The sequence below is a fragment of the Neovison vison genome, chromosome 1, assembly GCF_020171115.1.
Source record: "Neovison vison isolate M4711 chromosome 1, ASM_NN_V1, whole genome shotgun sequence".
Taxonomy (NCBI): domain Eukaryota; kingdom Metazoa; phylum Chordata; class Mammalia; order Carnivora; family Mustelidae; genus Neogale; species Neogale vison.
This window is the reverse complement of record NC_058091.1, coordinates 76,330,254-76,349,478: the sequence shown is the minus strand read 5'-3', so window position 1 is coordinate 76,349,478 and position 19,225 is coordinate 76,330,254. Positions and strand designations below refer to the sequence as shown.

Below are 19,225 nucleotides of genomic sequence, written 5' to 3'. Positions count from 1 at the left end.
GCTTTTCTTCATATAGGTCTCCAGTTAAGGTCAGCTCTTCAAAAGATCTTAGACTATTCTAAAATAACTGTTCCAGCTCTCACTCCTATTATCCATCTTTGCTTCTAATCATAGCCCTTGTAACAGTCTGCTGTTACTTTTTACATTTACGTGTCTACATGTATAATGTCTATCTCTCCTATGAAACCAGTTTTTCTGTGTATTCTAAGCACTGAGCACAGTGCCAGTAGGAGCTTACTATATATTTGTTACATAAACAAATTAACAAGTTGATTAATTATATGAATCCATTAAATCACTATTTCATTACAATGAGTTAATGAAGTAATAACATTTTAATAAACTCTATAAAGATATAGTTGTTCTTGGAGATCTGCTCTTGCTCCTCCAGAAAGATTTTGCTTCATTTAGGTATTAATAACTACCCAAAAAGAACCAGCAGAGACTCTACACAGCAGATGAAGTATCCAGCCAGAAAAAAAAATATTGAGCTAGAGCAGATGAAAATCAGAAAAGTTGTTTCCCATTTAGTCAGAAAAATTATATTTCCTTTTTGCTTCTATCCATTCGTGAGAAGATAGGGTTGGTATTATCATTTTATCCAGGGAGTGAGCATGATATAGAATTCAGAAAGAAAGGAGAGAAGGACACTTTCTAAATGAAGAAGCAGAGAAATTTCTAGTCAGAATAAACACCTCTATCAAAAGACTATGACTTCCAGACCTCCATCAAAAAACTTAATGACTCAAAAATCCTAGACCCAAGTGCTGCTGCACATTTTATCTAAAGCTCAGTCTTTTAGATTAACCCTTTGTTCTTGGTTCAAATATAGACCCCCTAGAGATGGTAGAGTCTGATGGTGTCTGGTTATTGCTTACACTGGAGTATGAATGTACAATATAAGGGAAGATTCTGATTGTAGGTAGCAGAACAGACCACAGAGCTTTGAAGTGTTTGTGTGGGGCAGGAAGCTGCAGAGAAACTAAGATTTCAGAGCACCCTAATTGGAGATAGAAGGCTACTTAGGAGGAAAAAGTCACAAATTCACAACTTGGGACTAAAACTGGCCTTGCTAAATCACATACTATATCACTGCCTTTTAGTCACATGCACACATGTAAAAACACATATAATAATTCCTTCTCATCCAAGTGTGATTACATGAGATTTGGAAAATGGTCATTCAGTGAGATTATTATAATGAATTTGAATCAATGATTTTTATGGTAAAGAACATAAGATTGTTTTGATCCATTGTTTATTTTTCAGTTTGGATAATACAAAAATGTTTTTTATTTAAAAGAAACAGACAAATGCTAACCGGTCAGAACTCAGGGTGTGAAATACATTAGTACAGTAGAAGATGGCATTAAATATCTCATGCAAAGAGATTTAGCCCTGAATATATGCACTGTGTTCCCCAAAGCGAATTTAACTTGATCGTTATTTTCAAATTTATTTCTTTAAAGATTTGTTCATTTATTTGAGAGAAAGAGAGCACAACCAGAGGGAAGAGGCAGAGGGAGAGGGAGAAGCCCACTTCCCGCTGAGCAGGGAGCCTGACAGGGGTCCAGGATCATATCCTGAGCCAAAGGCAGATGTTTAACTGACTGAGCCACCCAGGACCCCCCATATTTCCAAATTTAAAAGTTCTTTCTCTTTCAACTATCATATGATCTCCCTGATATGAGGAAGTGGAGATGCAACATGGGGGGGTAGGGGGGTAGGAGAAGAATAAATGAAACAAGATGGGATCATTGGGAGGGAGAAAAACCATAAGTGACTCTTAATCTCACAAAATAAACTGAGGGTTGCTGGGGGGAGGGGGGTCGGGAGACGGTGGTGGGGTTATGGATATTGGGGAGAGTATGTGCTATGGTGAGTGCTGTGAAGTGTGTAAACCTAGCAATTCAATTCACAGACCTGTACCCCTGGGGATAAAAATACATTATATGTTTATTTTTTTAAAAAAAAGTAATGTTAAGGAAACTGAGGCGGAAATATTAAAGTGGCCATCTACTATTTGAAAAAAAAAAAAAGAAGTTCTTTCTCTTTATTAAATCAAAGAACAGATGACAGGAATAAACTCAATCAGTGTGTTTGTTTAAACTAACCACACACTTAAATATCCTCCTCACATCCAGCCCAATCTTCCTAACATGATGCAAAACAGAATAATGTGATGCTTCTTGGAACCATGGTTTTTAAAGATAATTTCTTTCTAATATTGGTAAATATTATTAATCTTACTTTGATTTTTACTCTTTCACAGGAAAATGACATAAAAATCTATTCTATTAATAATGTTTGTTTTATCTAGAGGTGTCCTAATTTATAAAAGAAGACACATTGCCTTTAAGATGGATCTATTGGTTAAATTTGACCAGACTTCCTTACAAATTAACTTCTTGATTAATAAATTGTTCGCAGTAAAGGAATTTTGGTATTGTCGGCACTGTTGATGGATGTTTGGTAAACATTATATTATACTATCCATTTAATATTAGTTTTGGATTGCAAATAAAGTTTCCTGATCTATGGAGCCAGCAAAATATTGCCCTCATAAGGAATTTTATATTGTGTTTTCTAGATAGAAGAAATGATGTCATATCACTAAAATCAGGGGTCATTCAATATCAGTGTAGTCTTTGACAGTGGATACTTTGAAACAGTATTCCAGAAATCTTCAGATCTTGTCATTTGCCAATATTCTGTTATTACAATCTTTCCTTTTCTTCCCTTTTCCTTCCTTTTTTTCTTTCAACCAATATCTTTGAGCATCAGTTATGTGCCTTGAGCCCAAGAATCATGGCAGGGAACAAGCCAGACCCAGATCTTCTGCTCATATTTTCCAGGTCTAGCAGAGAAGATAGGTAATTAAAATGGAATTGCAGTGTTGTGTGATGAGTATGATAACATAGCATGTGCAAGAGGCAAAAAGTTTTGGGACCTCCCTAAAATTCAGAGAAGAACTCTTAAGAGTTCTTAAGAGGCGGGAGTCTGTCCCACCTTCTCTCTTAAACATATTTGGGATCTCCAACACCTTCTAGAATCTCAGAGAATTGGGCTTATTAGAACTGTGCCACATGTGTCAGCTATGCTGGCGGGTATGATCTGAACCCCAGAAGCTGAGTGAAATTTCCAGTCCTTTTGGTCACTATCGGTGCCAGTGTGACTTCTCACTCTCACAGCAGTTGTAAGCATGAAAGGGCACACAGTGATGCTGGCCAGGCCCTTCAGGATACTTTCAGAGTTTGTAACTCAGGTTCTTGCACCAGCATGGGCGTCCTCAAGGATGGTAGGAATGGAAAGGCAGCTGTAATTGGGATTGTAGGGCTGCAGACATGTGGGGCTTCAGAATTCTGTTCAGCTGAAGGATGGAACAGAGATGAGCCTCTCCAACCAAGAGTGGATGCTGTGTGACCTGCGGCCCTCCTTAAGAGGAGAGAGGTCTTGGGAATCCTTCCCTGGGAAGTGTGAAACTCCCCCATGAGCCCTGCTGCAGCAGAGTCACTCTGATTTCACAAGGAGGAATGTGTTACCCCACCTGATGGGAATACCTGTCAAGGTCAGTTCTGGAGTGGAGTGGGGAAGGCTGAGGCCTCTGGTCTGGCTGCCAGCATGGATGCTGGGGTAGATGCACTGAATCTACAGGAAAAGCAATACCTCAACTATGCCTGGTGGAAATTCCTCATGCTCTGGTAAGCCCCAAGACAAACAATACAGAATCAACCAAATATGTTTTTTGCTACTAAAGCCTGGACTCAGGAGGTCTAGGTTCCATTGCTTTTGATACTTGGATCCATTTCACCCATTTTCTTTTCTTTTTTATTTTTTTTTTCACTTTGTGTCATCTCTTTCCAGCCTCACAGAACTTTATGTAATTGGCAGCAATCCCTTGCTGATGATGAGCATTGATGGGACTCATGCTGGTCTATGCTGACAAATCTCCTGTCATCAAATCTCTGTAAAGTAGGACTAGGGCCCTTGGATGTCAGTGCTTTACTCTAAACCTCAAGAGAGCTGACCCATTCAGGCTCTGGGCCATCTGGCTTCTTTAAAAGTTTAGCCAATGACAGGTACTCTTAAGATCGGTGGAAAACTGGCAAAAAGAAATGAGAATCCAGATATTTCTTTTTCTCTCCCTATGTGCCACTGATCCCAACCATGACCACATCTTCTCTGCATCCTGTTTGTCATACAGGACCTGGTTCTGGATTCTAATGGTGGCCTCTGTTCATGGTTTCCATTAGCACTATCTCTAATGTCTGTGTTCAGCATAAGATTGGGGGTATCTTTCTGCTGCTGAGTCTTTGGTTTTCTTCCGTATTCTCAGTTCAGCTTCTCAGGTCTGTTTTATATATATACGAAAAATATATTTAAGATATTTTTAAATATGTTTTTATAAATATATAAATAAAATTAAAATATAAATATATTTAATATAATTTTATATATTATAAATATATATAAAAATATAAAAAATATATTTATATATATATATATATATATAAAACAGACCTGAGAAGCTGAACTGAGAATACGGAAGAAATATATATATATATATAATCAATATGTGTGTGTTTGTGTGTGTGTATATAGATATATATATATATATATATATATATATCTCAATTCCCTGCTGCGTCAGTTCAGTTTCCAATCCCTAAAGTGTTTTCTGTGTTTCTTATTGGACCTTAACTGACACAGGTTTTACATACAGTAAAGATAATGATTATGGTAGTTCTGTATATGCAAAAGGTGAACTTTATTTGTCGGCTTGGAAAAAATTCTAGGGGTATAGAAACTTCCTTCTCTGATTGTCAAATCAGTACTATACTTGATTGTCATTTCTATAACGAGAATAATACCTCTAACAGAAGAAAGTGTGTCAGGTATCTTTTTTGAAAAACCCATCAAGAAATCTGGTGTTAGAACTACAATGTCATTTGCACACCAGGAAAGACATTATGAATGACACTTGGCTTATCTTTGTGAGAGATTACTTCAGCCCCTTTGTCTTGTAAAATCCCACTGTTCCTTACCAAAGTCATTTTTCTATTAGTCCGACCTTTTTAAAAAAAAAAATTTCCAATAAATAAAAATTCTGGAAGAAATGCCAGAATTTTCACCGAGTTTACCAAAAAGGAGAGTAAGGGATCAAATATTAGAATGGAGGGAGAATTTTACTTCTCAATTTATATATCCTTTGAAACTATTTTACACATTTCTACTATAGGCACTTGTTAATTTCTTTTTAAGGTTTTATTTGAAAGAGAAAACATGAGCGAGGGGGAGGGACAGAGGAAGAGGGAGAAGCAGACTACCTGCCATGCAGGGAGCCCTACGCTGGGCCAAATCCAAGGACCCTGAGATCATGACCTGAGCAGAAGGCAGATGCTAGATCCAAGGACCCTGAGATCATGACTTGCAACCCAACACATACAATTATTATGGTCTGAGAGCATTGTAACAACAGGATGATAAGATATTTTCCAAGGGCTACATTCCCTGCCTCCTTCCCTCACATCTAAACGTAAATATATGAATAGTTAACATTCACGGACTACATGGAGAAATAATGTGTGTCATGTCAGAGAAATGAATTTTTGAGAGTCAGGAGTGTTGTCTAGCTTCTTTTTCCTTCTTTTGGCTGGATGTAGACAAAATAAGATTTGAGGGAGATAGGAAAACTGCAAACTAGGAGCCAGGGTCTCTGAGTTATTCGTATGGAGCAGTGGTGCATTAAATATCACTTAAGAATTCCTCAGGATTTCAGAGGTCCCTTCAGGAGGCTTGTAACTCAAAACTGAAAAAAACTTTCATAATAACACTGGAAAAAATCAGTGATATTAGTAAATGTGGCTTTTTGATGTTATATAAGAAAGGAAGTTAACATTTGGGACAAGTACGTCACTCAGCAAATCAAAAATTTCCAAATAATTCCACACATGATGTAACAAATCATCCAGGGATAAAAGAGCTATTCAAAGTACAAGGCACACAATTGGATTTTAATATAAAAGAGTATGAAACTTCATTGATATGGCCCAGATTCCACATCACAACTAACTTTTAAAAAACTACCACTTGTCAAGTCTGGGTATAGTATCAAAGAAGAATATTCACTATGGTTTGAAATATTTAAAAATATCTGAAAATGCTATGAGACTCCTTTTCCCTTTGTGTAGTACATTGTGAGACTATATTTTTAAGAATACATTACAACTAAAACAGTGTCACAAGAGATTAAATGGAGAAACAGACATGAAGACTATTTGTATTCTATTACCCCAAATATTAAAGAGATTCACAAAACAATGTCACACTTCTCATCAAATTTTTGTTTGGGAAAATATAATCATTTTTCATAAAAATATATTATTGATATTAACATATAGTTACTATATTATTATTTTAACTGAATTGATACATATTTCTTAATTGCTCAGTTTTAATTTTTAAATCTATCAATATTGATAGATATAATATGTGTAAACAAAAGCTCCTTAGAATCTTCAATAATATTTAAGAGTGTAAACGGGTCTTGAGATAAAACATTTTAAGAACCACTGTTATGGAAGAAATTTACCTGTTTATTAAGAACTGTTATGATACAAGGAATAAACTTTTGAGTTTGAGACATTGTGTATTTTTTTGTCTACAAGTTATATCGCTGAACTATATTCTGATTAATGTAAACTCCTGGGATCTGTACCCCAAGCCCAAGAGTGAGATATCATACCTTTAGGTCATTTTTTCTGTACCATCTACTTGACACAGATTTGAATATCTTCAACTCTACCATTAAGAAGAGTAGTTTGGTGGGTGTCGGATAATAAAGAAAAAGTAAATAATAAAGAAATACGAAATAGAAAATGTTTTGAAAACTTTAAAAGTGTTAGTTGCTTGTATTCTGCAGGGACAAAAAATAATTTAATTTCTACTTAACACTGGTCAGGAATCTTCCTCTGTAAATATTACTTTTAAGCCAGGCTTAAGTATTTGCATACATTAACATTTGCATTATTTGATTCTAAGCTTCTCAGTGCTTTAGAATGAACACACACATTTTGTGCTTATCACCTACCTGTAAGGCAAGGAAGGTAGGTCTTCTCTATTTTCAGTCATATTAAATGAATTGATCACTTTATTTATAGTAGTAAACAGTGCAACCAAAAGAATGTATTTGAATTTAGAGGCATCTTAGATTGTAGATAGTTTTTAGGAAAAGACTCCTTTATTTTTTTTCTCTTTGTCAAACTTATGATTGAGGTAATAGAGTTACCTAATTCTTTTTGCATTCATATTAAAAGTGCAAGACAAATGCTCTACTGTGCTTCTATATCCAACCAATATATAGTTTTAAGGACTATTGACTCTGAGAAGGAGGAAGTACAGTTGATATTGTTTCTGTTTGATGCATGCTTCCTCTCCAAGTGAAAAAAGGAAAAATTAATTTATGGACAATTTGTATTTTATTTATTTTCCAACTTATTTCTACCAGTTGTAACTGAAATCAGCAGACAGCCACCTAGCCCAATTGAAACGAAAATGGGCTGAAACCCTGCTGTGGTTGATGGGCCAGCCCCACGTTGGTATAGTTTTGTATGATGTGCACATGGCCTGGAAGATTTATCTTGAGGATAGTCTCTGATAGGTCCTCTCGGGTCTGCTCAAGCTCTGCAGTATTGAGGTAGTTAATGTGATTCTCTGTCAGAAGCTCATGGATAATGGCAGAGAATGGAAAGCAGGGCACTTTGGGGGTGCTATGGGGTTGTCCCCTCCTCACCTATATGCCACGTATAGAATAAGCAGAGGAAAACAATGCCCTAATGTCTATCAAAGGGCCTAAAACATGCTATTTAATGCAATGTCCCGAGGAAAGCAACATTTAGTTCCTATTACAAATTTCAGACTTCTTTGTATAAATTCATATTGCCAACTTCAGTTTATTCAGGGTGATGACCTATTGATGAATATTTGTTATCCCAAACTATGATGAAAGAGAGTGGACAACAAAAGGATGTAGAATCTTTTGCTCGTGACATTAAAATAGTAAATGGTTTTCTGTCATTTACTAGAATTATTCTAAATGGCTTAGACAATTTATAGTTCATTTGTTCTCACAACAGTGAATGAGGTAAATACGGTTTTTTTCCTCATTTTGTAGATGAGGAAAGAAGTCTGTCAGTTAGCAATGGGCCTGATCTCCTTCACTTGATTCTGCTGTTCCTCTGATAGTATCATCATTCAGCCAGTCCCTCAAGCCAGAAACTGAGGACTCCATTAGGACTTCTCCAGAAACTCCCTTTCCTTTCCCGGCCTTAAGTGATATAAATTATGCCCCTCCTACTATCATTACTAGAAATAGTATCCATCCCCACAGTGACTGGTTGACGTAAATCATGACCTCTGACTGACCCACAGATAACCTTTCTCAAACCATTTTCTTTGCTGCCTGTCTGACTCTTCAATCCATTTTCAACCACTGGCAACAGAATGATCTTTCTAAAAGGGCAAATTGTATAAGGTCATTTACCTGCTTGAAACACTTCAGTGGCTCCCTGTTAGCTACAGAAAAAAAAAAAGCAAACTCCCCAGCCTAGTATACAAGGCTCTCCACAACTTGACCTCTACCTATCTCTACTTTTATCCCTCCCATCCTCCCCCACTTCCTGTAGCCCCTCATCCTTCTCTTCGTCTCGTGCAGGATCTGATGGGCATGCTCTTGCCTCCACACACTTGGCATTCCCTCTGCTGCAGGACCCTTCGATCCCTACTTTTCTTGGAAAAACTCTATTTAACCACACACTTGTCTCCAATGCCAGTGTTCAGGAGAGTGTTTCTGATCCTGTGCCTCGTTTCCCCCCCTCTCCACCTCTATACTGCTTACAATAATATACTTCCCTCTCAGTTACTTTGTTTTTCATCATTCTGTCTCCCATGCATGGGCTTAATGAGAAGCCTGAACCATTAGCTAGGGTGGCTTTAAATCTCGGCTTTTACCCTGACTACCTGAATGACCAGAAGTCAATTACTTTCTTTCTCTCGCTTCATCTCCACATTAGTAAGAGAAGAATTTTAATCATATTAACTTTATAAAGTTAATATAAATATGAAATGATTTCATAGGAGTAACATTCTTAGTTTGGGGCTCATATAAGTGAAAATGTTTATAAATATGAATTATCGGGGGCACCTGGGTGGCTCAGTGGGTTAAGCCTCTGCCTTCAGCTCAGGTCATGATCTCAGGGTCCTGGGATCGAGTCCCGCATTGGGCTCTGTGCTCGGCAGGGAGCCTGCTTCCTCCTCTCTCTCTCTCTTTCTGCCTGCCTCTCTGCCTACTTGTGATCTCTCTGTCAAAAAAATAAATAAATAAAATCTTTAAAAAAAATATGAATTAGTATTAGCTACTTTCTGGGAATATAACAGAAGTACTTTTATCACAATGAGTTGTCTTCATCATACTTGCTTATATGTATTATATATCTGTCTCCCAGACACTGAAACTAGAATTCATGAGATCAGTAAATTTGGTGAACTTACTGACTGTTGTAATCTTGTCATCTAGCATGTCCTGGTCAATCAATATATGTTATTTGAATAAACTATAATTATTTTTTAACGTAGTAGCCAACTAAAAAAGCTGACATGACCAGGAAACTGAGAAGTATCCAGGGAGGATGAAAGGCACATTCAAGTACTTTTCTCTGGGCCATCTTAGCCAAGAACAAATGGTTCTATATAAGACTAAATAAGATTATACTGATAATGAGATGCCACTTAGTAATCAAACTGTATACCTCTTTTATCAAAGTATAATCAATAGTCAGTATTAACCCAAAAAATTATTGAGATGAACAAGGGCTAATGTGTGAGGATAGTATCTGCTTATGATACACATACTCACAATGGTTTGACTCTTTTACTCTCTTTTAAAATTCCCTTTAACTTGATTTCTAACTATTAGCTGTTGATGTTACGGAATGGCCAAGACTCATTAATTTCACTTTTCCTGACTATTTAAAAATAATTCACCTGAAATTGCAAGAATAGAGCCCAAAGGAGATAATTACTGTAGAAAGTAAAATCATAATGCCAAATACCTGGTCAAGTGAGACTTTGTCACAGATGGAAAAGGCTGGGCATCTGAATGTGCTTTCCTGTAGCCATCTAGAAGGTAGAAGAGGTCCTACTAGACACTTTGAAGGGTGGTTATGGGACAAAGCCAACAGCAGGACTGGGCATATCAAGGAGATGGACAAAGTTCTCTGAAAACCCTTAGAGAAAAGTCCCTTCACCACTGAGAACCTCTCACAATTCCTTGAGGTTGTATATTGACTTGTTGAGAGGCTTCTTCCCTCTCCTATGGCTCCGCACTAACAACCAGAGGCAGCCAGTCTCTGTCTCAAACATGTATGATTGTAACCACTCTTAGATCTTTTCAAACATAAAGATTCCCAGGATACTGGGCAGACTTGCTGAATCAGTATTTCCTAAAACTGTGAATTTGAAGTGTTAACTCTCTAGAGCTAAAGTAATAATCAGTCCTTCTTTTCCTAGGTCAGTATTGAACTTAACTTGTTATTCTACTGTATTTCACTCTAAAAATGTCACTGTTGGGATAAATTATATGTTCATCCCATCTATAGGTAGTTTTGTTGAAAAGCCAAGGTCAGGGCTTCCTCTCAATTGCCTTTTCTCATATTTATGCTCTTTATTTACAGAACTCTTGCTAAAAACTTACACACACACACACACACACGGGTATATGTATGTATACATACATGTGTATATACACACATATATTTTTTAGACTTACATTTCACAGTAGAGCAATGATAAGCAAGGATTGATGTGTTGGGTCCTCAATCTTCTATAAAATGAGATTTTGGCCTAATTAATGTTTTCTTCAATCACTGTGTTTCTTGCAGAGTGTAGGATAAGACTTTCTTGCCCTTTGCATGAAATTGAATGTATGAACTGATCTGCTTCAGATTGTTCAGCACTTTCTCCTCATCATTTAAACAAAGCATCAGACCCAAAGTCAAGGGAATAGTATATCAGTGTCTGGATGATTACCTCTCAGCCTGTTTACCCATTGCTCTGTGTTCAGTGATGACAAACATTAGATGAAGCTTGAAATGACAAAATGAGCCACGCAAAAACCAAAGTGTTTCAGTAAAAAAGTCCTTGTCTAACATTGGTAGATAGCTCTATGGTTTCAAAATGGGATTCTTCAGGCATACAGATCACCAACAACTAAATCTATATAGGCTGATGACTTAATCTATTATAAATCAGAATAATAATTATTTTCCTCTTTAAAGATAGGTTAATTGGTTTAGAAAATTTAAGACCTCAGAAAAAAGTCATCTTTTGTTTATCTCTGCACCTCTACCCCAAGTCCAGTCTGAGACCTAACTGGTGGTTAGTATATACTTAGATGAGTTAAATTGAATAAATTAATAAACAAATAAAAATAGTACTATGCTGGGTCAGTAATTCTCAGTCAGAAGCAATTTTGCCTCCCAGGGAACATTGGTAATATCTGGAGCATTTTTGGCTGTCACAATCGAGGGGAGGTGTGACTACCCTCTGGTGAGTAGAGTTCTGGGACGCTGTTAAATATCCCACAAGGCACAGAACAGTGCATGCTGCACAACAATTTCCAGCCCAAGATGTCAGTAGTGCCGAGGTTGAGAGATACGATTCTAGGTCAGTACTCTAGACCTAGATTTCTTCCAATTTTTAATTTGATCGGTTTTATAAACGTATTTTACGGATGCAAAAAAAAATAACATTGTTTACTTTATTATTAGTATGGGATAAAGATCAATTTAATTGATTTGGCCATTAGGACAGCAACCATTTATACCCTACCAACCTCCCTTGACTTCCTATTATTACTCTTCAGCTAGAACCATTTATAGTGGAGTGATTCTCTGTTGTATACTCACTTGAGGGACTTTTTAAAAATACTGATTTGTTTTTATTTTACTTTATTTATTTGAGAGAGAGAGAGAGAGAGAGAGAGAACATAAGCTGGGGGAAGGGCAGAGGAAGAGGGTGAAGCAGACTCCCCACTGAGCAGGGAACCTGATTTGGGGCTGGATCCCAGAACCCTGGGATTATGATATGAGCAAAGTCAGATGCTTAACTGCCTGAGCCAACCAAACATCCTTGGAGGGCTTGTTAAAACACAGATTTTTTTTAGTCCCTCCCCCAGAAATTTTTATTTCACAAGTCTGTGGTGAGACCTAAGATTGTACTTCTAACAAGTCTCTTGGTTGTGCTGATGCTGCTGGTGTAGGTACCATGCTTTAAAAAATATTGATCTATAGGGATGCCTGGGTGGCTCAGTGGATTAAAGCCTCTGCCTTTGGCTCAGGTTATGATCTTAGGGTCCTGGGATCGTGCCCCACACTGGACTCTCTGCTCAGCAGGGAGCCTGCTTTCCCCTCTCTGTCTGCCTCTCTGCCTACTTGTGATCTCTGTCTGTCAAATAAATAAATAAAATCTTTTAAAAAAATATTGATTATAGGAACACAATCCACCTTTTTGCAAATTGCCAAAATTACTGTGCTCCTCTCTCTCTCCCAGGTTATTGTTAATGAAGACTATCTGCTTTTGCTTACAAATACAATAAATCTTCATTTTTAATAGGTTCCATATTTTCAAATTTGCCTACTTGCTAAAATTTCTTTATAATCCCCAAATCAACATTCGCTGTTCTTATATAACCCTTCATGCACATGCACAGAGCTGTAAAATATTTGAGTCACTCAGTGCACATGTTCAGAGCTGAGGTTGAATAGAAATGCTCTGCCTCTTGTTTCAGCTCTAATGCTGAAAACAAGTGCCCTTTTCGTAGTCTATTTAGTGCCATGTTTTTTGTATCTGTGTGCTTTTGTTGATTTTTTATTTCTGTTCAAAACAGCCCCCAAACATAGAGCTAAAATGCTGACTGGTGTTCCTAAACACAAGAAGGCAATGATATTCCTTATGGAGAAAACTTGTGTCTATAATCTTCCCTCAGGCATGAGTTTTAGTGCTGTGCTCCATGAGTTCAACGATAATGAATTATACATATCTTTTATTTAAGTAAAAGCACACACAAAATAGGTCATATATTGATGGGTTGGTGAAAATGTTGTGACCAGAAGTTCACAGGAACCTGTCCCTATTTTTCCTGTAGGAGCAATGATTCAATATTCACTAACTCAGTATTTACAGCAACTATATAGAAAATAACTACCCTTACTACCAAGAAATGACTATAAATAAAATTATTCACCCATCTGCTCCACTTCTCCCAACTTCCCAGTCCATGTAGAGCTTTCTTTCTATGCATTCAAATGGCTCCTTCGATATGCAAAATACTTTAAGCAATAAAAACTCTGTTGCAACAATACAGTGTTACTTTGTAATGCCCCACTGGGCTGGGTTTGTATTTAATATTCATTTGGTTTTACTTTTGTTAAGCATAATGCTGGGTACTTAGTGGGTGTTTACTAAATAATACTAAATAAATTGATTCAAGTACAAACTTGTTGTCTTTCTGGACATTGCAATGCTAACATGGATTAGATTAGTTTGTTTATTCCCTGGAACCTCACAACCTCAGAGGAAAGACACTGCCTCCCAAGTCAATATTATGAAAAGATAAGTGACAGAATGTGTGGGTATGTGACTATGTGTGTGTATTTGTCTGTGGGTTTGAACCAATTTTTAGGGTTCATCTGAATTAAGTGATTTTGAACCAGTGAACCTAAGAAAGAAAATAAAAGCCCACTTATTGGCCTGTCGGAAGAAGGGAAAAAAATTTGACATGACACTAATTGCTGAACTGTGCTTTGATTTCAATTCCCTATCCATTTCTAGATTCTGGATTCTGTTGGCTCTTCACTTTGGTCCCAGAATAGAAAACTCTTACAGGTGAATATTGCTTATGGAAGAGGTCATGGTAATGGATATTCCTGGACCATGTACATGCTGTGTGTAGGTCCCCATCTTTCACCCCATGATGACATTTGAAGACTTAGGTTATGTTGATAACATCAGCCTGAAAGGATGGATTTTAAGGCCAACTGCTGTAGACCTGGTAAATCTCCCAAAACTCTGAAAATGTGTAACATTGTTTCATCTTTGGCACTAATGCAAAGTGATTTTTTTGTTTGTTTTTTTTTCTAGTCCTTTCCTTCAAAAGCCCTTGTACCAAAAGCCCAGAAGTGAGTTGGTGTGTATGTGTGGGGGTGGGTGTAGGGGGGTAACTTTCATTAGTTTATTCTTACCTAAGAACCTAAGCGAGGGATTTTGATGACTTTTTCTTACTCAAGTTAAACAGACTGAACATTTGAAACAAATAAACATGGATACTTTTTGAGCACAGACCAGTCAGAACTGAAGCCAACCATAGAGTGAGAGGAATCCCATTGTTGTGCTAAGTGTGAAATTATATTTGCTGGGTCTTTAGGAGAATGGGACAAAGTCATCTCAGAACACAAGCCAGAACAGTGGCACAGCAGTGAGAGAGCTTGGGACGGTGCTATTTACTAACTGTTTGGAAGTATTTCGATATTCTGACAATTAGGCTGAAGCAAACAGCTATGAAGACAAGTTTACTGAATCAGAACATTATTCTGTCTGAGAAGTAATAACCAGTAAAAGCCTGAATTTTATTTTTTTTAAATGCCCTCTGAACACTAGATTTGGCTTCTGTCTTTTCCAAAGGGAGAAATTACATCTGTAGGTGAGATTCTCTTACTGAAAGAAACCTACATCAGATTTTCTATCCCAACCCCAAGGTTAGATATTCATGAAGAGAACTTTAAGAAAATAATTCACTACAGAATAGATTAGAAAGGGCCCAGTGTTGTAATTTGCAGGGCACATGAACATATTAGAATCATATAAGGGACATTTTATCTTACTTTCTCCAGAAGATGGTAACATGCTTTTTCTCTGTTTCAGAGTCTGTGAACTGGTGGGAGGGATTGCATCAATGGGACTGAGGGAGTAGAAGAAAGCAAGAAAGCTCAAAATCCAGAATTTAGATCTGTAAAGTAAGGAAGGGGCTGGTCTGAACCTGGGTCTGTTGGAGACTAGGAAGCCAGGGAAAGCCATTATAAACACTATGAAGAACAAGTTAGTAAAAGAGAAAGAGACATTTGAAATACATGTTAAAAGACCAAACTTCTAGGACTGTTAGGGCATTTTGATAGAAAATTCTTTTTAGTTGATATAATATATTTGAAAGAAATTTTCACTTTCTGGCCCTGGTTTCCATGAGATGAATGACTATATTCCAATAACCCAGTATTGTGCTCTGCACAGGTGTAGATGATCAATAAATACACATTGAGTGATTAAAGCCTTGCTAGCCAGACCAAAAAAAAAAAAAAATCCGAACTTGAATGCTTACTGAGTACTTACTACCAGCTAAAGCTGTAAGCAGAAGCAGACTGCAAGACGGTTGATATTCTGAAAATTATTCTTGTCACAAACAGACCCTGTCAGCTGATGATGTGATGTTTATATATGTGAGCAAAAGGGGTTAGCAGGTATCTGTAATCATTCTGTCCTTTTGACCTTTTGTTTTCTTAATCTGTCAATGGCAATTTGGCATGATGTGACCTTTTGAAGTCCAGGACTATGCCTGTCTTGTTCACCAGGGCCTGACACAGAGTAGCTACTCAATAAATATTTGTTCAGTGAATGAGAAGCCTTTTAACAGTTGGGAGCATATACCTCTGCAGAGCAATAGACTCTGAACCCATTCTGAAATCACTTCCACTTTCTTGTCTCTTCAAATCCAAAAGAGTCAGAACACACAGAGCAAACTCTCTATCAAGTAAAAATCCCCCTATAACTATAGAGTCTAAGGTTAAATATAATTTTTCAAGTTGTCTTCTAGGATTCAGAGTTCTTAGATTCAACTCAGTGTTCTCAGAGGAAGCTCAAAGAGCAGGGAAAACACATGAAAACACTGAGTCTATTTATATATTAGTTTGGTGCTGCAGAGAACATGGCCAAAACTTGAACTTCTTGTGATCTTATGAACCCTCTACCTTCTTATCGCTGACCCTGCTGTCCTTTCCCCTACCTCAGTCAGAGAGTGGATTTCATGGATTCTATTGGTTACTAATCTCTATTTAGCAATCCAGCACTTGTGATTATTTCTATGAGACTAGAATCTCTAGGTAAAAAGTAATTTACCTGGATTCTTGATGCCAGATAACCAATTTGCTTGGTATATCAAGTTCATGGAACATTTGTGCTTCTTTATATAGGGAGAACTCAGGGCAGCAAGTCTATGATATGAATAGTATTTGTCTCCTTTTCTAATATCACTATTTTCTCTTTTCTTTTCTTTCTTTCTTTTTTTTTTTTTTTTTTTTTTTAAGTGTTTATCTTGGGAGTGCCTCGGTTGCTCAGTGTGTTAAAGCCTCTGCCTTTGGCTCAGGTCATGATCCCGGGTCCTAGGATTGAGCCCCGCATCGGGCTCTCTGCTTAGCAGGGAACCTGCTTCCTCCTCTCTCTCTGCCTGCCCTTCTGCCTGCTTGTGACTTCTGTCTGTCAAATAAATAAAAAATCTTTAAAAAAATTTTCCAAAAAAATAAAAAAATAAAGTGTTTATCTTGTATTTATTGCAATACTAGGAAGGTGCAATCTTTTCCATGTTTTGTGATCCAGATGTATTTCCTCTTTCATGAATTATCTGTTTATGTCCTTTGCTCATTTATCTTTTAGAGTTTTGATGGTTTAAATATCGGATTTTATGTGCTTTTTAAAAAAAATTAACTTAATTTTTTTAGTGTTCCAAAATTCATTTATGAATTTTGTGTTTATGCACCACACCCAGTGCCCCATGTGATATGTGCCCTCCATAATATCCACTACCAGGTTCGCCTCACCCCCCACGCCCCCCTCCAAAATCCTCAGTTTGTTTCTCAGAGCCCACAGTCTCCCCCTCCAGTTTCCCCCAACTCCCTTCTCCTCTCCTCTCCATCTCTCAATGTCCTCCGTGTTATTCCTTATGCTCCACAAGCAAGTGAAACCATATGATAATTGACTCTTTTTTTCTTTTTTGTCTTTCCTTTTTCCTGAATTAAAAGTACTTTAAAAACTGAAAAATATGCTTTAGTATCTTTTTAATTTCTGATTATTTTTTAAATAATTAGGCTTCTTGCAGAGCAACTGAATTCTTAAAATGATAGTTCGCATACAGACTAGACGCTTTGGGAGGTTCCTTTTCTTTTAGTTTAACATAGTAGTCAGCACCTAATATAATGCTGCATACATAGTAGATATTCAATATGTATTTGCTAAATTGACAAAGGAATGATCTTTGTGATGCTTTTGATTTCCTCCATTACTTCTTAGCTATAGACACTGAAGAATAAATTGGGCCAGAAATGACCCTTAAAAGATTTTGAAATCATAAGCAAAGCAGAGATTGATTTTTCAGTTCTGGAAAGATCAGGCAAGGACTTTTCCAGCAGAGGGCATACTGAGAAATAGTTCATTTGCCCTGAGCTAGAGAGTTTATGGCTTTGCCTGATTGCAGCAGTCACCATTGGAAAAGCTGTCAAAGCATGCTCCCTATAGTTGGTTATTTCAAGGCTTTGTTCCAATCACATAGAAAAAATATATTTATGATAGAAGAGAATACAATTCTTCCTTCTATTGATTTTTGAAGGGTAGAACAATTTAAAAGATGCTACATTTGAAAAAAATACCAGAAACTTTGCAGAATTTTAAAATTATTCAATAAAAGCCTGGAGGTCTTGTGTCATGCAAAATAGATTCTCTGGTCTACAGTTAGTCATCTACCTAGGTCACTGCACTCCTAGTCATTCCTTATTTCTTCCTTCTCTAAAAGGTTTGATTTGTGTCCTTTTGCTTTTGGACCTTGCTTTCTGTCAGATTGTCAATAAGTAAATAAAGCCAAGGAGTTGGAAACAGCTGTGGCTTACTAGAACATCACTGGGGATAAAAGTAATGAAATTCAAGTTTAGTTTGACTCATTTGAGCAATAGGAAAACCTTAAATTCAGGTATGTGAAATTTAACTTTTACCTATAAATTACCATATACTTATTAGCGTCCTTGTTACATAATGGTCCAATACATGGGATGCAACTGTGAACTGATGAGAATAATTCTTCATGACACTTATAGAATATGTTTTTTATGGAAATATCTCAAGTAATCTCTCTTAAGTGATATTTATATTTTGATAAGACTGGGTAATGGGAAGACTTGGAATCATCAGGAGACCTGGTTTCTAACCTTTGCTCTGCCATTTTCTGGTTTTATGATACAGACAAGTCATTTTCTTTTATAAAGTTATAGATTCTTTTATAAAATTAGGACAAAAATAACACTCACCTGGGCGCCTGGGTGGCTCAGTGGGTTAAAGCCTCTGCCTTCAGCTCAGGTCATGATCTCAGGGTCCTGGGTTCAAGCCCTGCACCGGGCTCTCTGTTCAGCGGGGAGCCTGCTTCCCCCCTCTCTCTGTCTGCTTCTCTGCCTACTTGTGATCTCTCTGTGTCAAATAAGTAAAATCTTTTAAAAATAATAATAATAATAACACTCAGCACTGCTGGAATTTCAAATATAAGACTGACTGGTGGTTGAAAAGAATTCTACTGCTATAAATAATTAAAAGAATGAATTATGGGCGCCTGGGTGGCTCAGTGGGTTAAGCCTCTGCCTTTGGCTCAGGTCATAATCTCAGGGTCCTGGGATCGAGCCCCACATCAGGCTCTCTGCTCAGGAGGGAGTCTGCTTCTCCCACCCCTTCACCCCCCACCGCCTGCCTGCCTCTCTGCCTACTTGTGATCTCTCTCTGTCAAATAAATAAATAAAATCTTAAAAAAAAAAAAAGAATCATAATGAAATGCTACATACTGGTAGAGACTGGTAAGAAGAGACTGGTCTCCAAATCCCCCTGCAAACACTATAGACCCAGCAAAACAGCTCCTGTAAGCTCAACCCAGGAGGCCAGTGTCAGCCACTTATGCATAAGAGCTCTATAAATATAGTTGTACAACAACAATTGGGACCATGTTTTATGTGCTCATATATGCTACTCTGTGGGAATTTTGTGTATGATTTCATTTAATCCTCACTATACTCCAAAAGAATAGATGTTATTTCTCCACCTATAAATAAGAAAATGAATGCCAAAAGAGATAAAGTGAGTTGGTTAAGGTTAA

At 37.1% G+C, this 19,225-nt stretch overlaps 1 protein-coding gene across 2 annotated transcripts in view; it reads left to right on the top strand.

The window, feature by feature from the left end:
- The window catches only part of NKAIN2 (sodium/potassium transporting ATPase interacting 2), a 999,851-nt gene that overhangs the window by 564,741 nt on the left and 415,885 nt on the right, over window positions 1-19,225 (top strand). The gene's annotated exons all lie outside the window — the stretch shown is intronic.